The following is a 2,448-nucleotide window of genomic DNA, read 5'->3' as shown; positions in this document are numbered from 1 at the left end:
AACAAACCAAGATAAGGATTAAGTTTTGAATTTCATCGAGATAAGCCAATGTAAAAGTTTCCATCCTAACCAACGTTGTTTTGAGTAATCACCTGGAACAAATCTTTCTACCCAGAGATTCAGAGCACCCAGCCTTCCTTAAACAGACCAGGTCTATGCCTGTGTCACTAAGGACCCCCACCTGCCCCGCCTCAGGAGAAGGCAGCCAGAGGTCACAAGGCCGGCCCCTTCGATGTGCATTCTGTCACCTCCGGTGGGACCCTACTTGTGGCATGTGTGTGTGAACATTCCTTTGAAGCAGGGAATCTGGAGCAGTTGTTTCATTTAAAAGCTTCCTGAAAAATGCTGCTCATTCTACCCACGTCTAAATCCAATTCCCTCTCAACACGGTCGTTCCGAATTATTCCGCCCATACGAGTTGCTACTTACCGCCGTCTCCCCATATCATTTCACGTCTGCCCCCAGAATCTGGGTGGTGAGATGGGGCACAGCTCGACACCGCCACCCCACCAGCTCACCACCCGGCAGTCTTTACATAAAACAGACACCTAATTCTTACATACCAATAATCAATTAAATCGCTGAACAAAGAGCTGCCTGCTAAAGTTTCCTTAAAATATTTCTGGTCCCAGAGTCACCATGTTTTCCTGAAGCACTTGATGACTATTACCTGTTATTCCCACGAACAATGTGTGTTTAGAAACTATACTTATGATTTAATTCACAGGTTTTTTTCAATTCTTAAACCTGTGCTTTTTATGTACACACAAATATCTTTATCCACGTGTGCATCACATGTTCATTAGTGGCAGGACTAAATGTTATACTAGCGAGTCGTTACGAAAAGGGCTCTCCTGGTCTGCAGAGACCCGTCACAGCCAGCACTGGGGCGGTGACCAGGCCGCGTGCTCGGGACTGAATCAGAGGGCGACCGTCCGGCGTTACCTTGTCCATGGACCACTTGTCGTGGGAGTGTTCCGCGTACTTGTTAATGAAGTACTCCAGCTTCTCGGGAATTGTAATACTGCGACAGAAACAGAGGACAGGCTTGATTTTCACAGGAGCCACAGGGACTCACTCGATTTATTCACAGGTTATGACCACTTAAATCACATTCAATGCGTGACTGTTAAAATATCACTTTAACAAGGTATTTGCTTTTCCATATTATCGAAACGACGTAAGAAAAGTCAAACAGATAATGTTCTACCTGCTTCTTATATTGATTCGTACTTTACAATGCCTTAATATGAGTTATATAATAAAATTATACATAGTGTAAGCAAAAGGAATGAGAATGTATTCAAAGATGAGAACAGATCCTGCCGAAAGGTTTTTAGAAACCTAAGTGATATGGTTAGACGCAGCAAGCTCCAGATGCGCTGCTCTCCTACGTTCCTTTGAAGTTCTTTGACTCTTTTGTCTTTTTCGCGACTACTCTCAATGAGTAAAAGATGGCTGGAATGTGACCTGTTACGTGACTTAAGTGTCCTAAAATTTTAAATTAATTTCAGACATTAGTGATGTGTTAATGATTTGAATTATGAATGGTCTATACATATCGTTCTAATCATTGCTAATACGGACTATAGGGAAAAGTAATTATGCAACTCATGCTGTATGATTTTGATCACGTTTATTCTTGATTCTTTTCATGTTTAAATAAATATTGTCTCTTGAACAGATGCTGAGTGCATGCAACTGATGACCCAGTCTGATGGTAAATGTAAGACCTGCGAATATCGAATATATCTATGGCTGGATGTTCATAGATTCTATTCATTAATAATGGATTCTATTCATTAATAAATGTGACCTCATAATGCAATGAACTTTGAGAAATCAGATGGTTTCCTGTCCTTTTCCAACAATGTTATCAGTCAGTAACTGGACTATAGGGCATCTACGCACTTAAGTAACAATATGCAAAAATCACAGAGATGTAGAAATTATTGATATCCCTGTTTAAATCTAATATATTAAGAAATACCCACAGGGCAAGCTTAGGTAAATTACTACACGTGTCCTACACTTTTCAATTAATTGGATTTAACTGATCAACACCAAAACTATGACACTGTTCTGATGTTATTTTCAAATCCTGGATTATGTCCTATGTTAGCAAACCACAAACTTACCCACGTCGGAGTGTGAACGTGTGACGTTTTGGTTTACTTACTTTGGAAGAAAGACAAAAGGTCACTCACATAAGCCCAACATTGGGGGTAGACTCTTTCCTCACAAGACTGTCATCAGACACCACACATGCAAATTTAAGACATCATCACACTAAGGGCACACCGCTGGGGTTGAAACGACCTGGTTTTGGAAGCTAACCCATCTGGGGGGCCACCTGGAAGCCTGACAGCTGAGCCCCGAGCCGACTCAGACCACGCAGAGTGACTGTCCATGCTGAGGCTGACCCGCTGAGTGACCACGGGGTCCACA

At 42.0% G+C, this 2,448-nt stretch overlaps 1 protein-coding gene across 1 annotated transcript in view; it reads right to left on the bottom strand.

Moving 5' to 3' along the window:
• The window catches only part of LOC105304450 (ryanodine receptor 2), a gene marked incomplete at its 5' end in the record, with an annotated part of 220,090 nt that overhangs the window by 157,778 nt on the left and 59,864 nt on the right, over window positions 1-2,448 (bottom strand). The gene's annotated exons all lie outside the window — the stretch shown is intronic.

The sequence above is a fragment of the Pteropus vampyrus genome, unplaced genomic scaffold (assembly GCF_000151845.1).
Source record: "Pteropus vampyrus isolate Shadow unplaced genomic scaffold, Pvam_2.0 Scaffold342, whole genome shotgun sequence".
NCBI lineage: Eukaryota > Metazoa > Chordata > Mammalia > Chiroptera > Pteropodidae > Pteropus > Pteropus vampyrus.
Note: the sequence above shows the minus strand (reverse complement) of the source record. Positions and strands in the feature narration are given on the sequence as shown.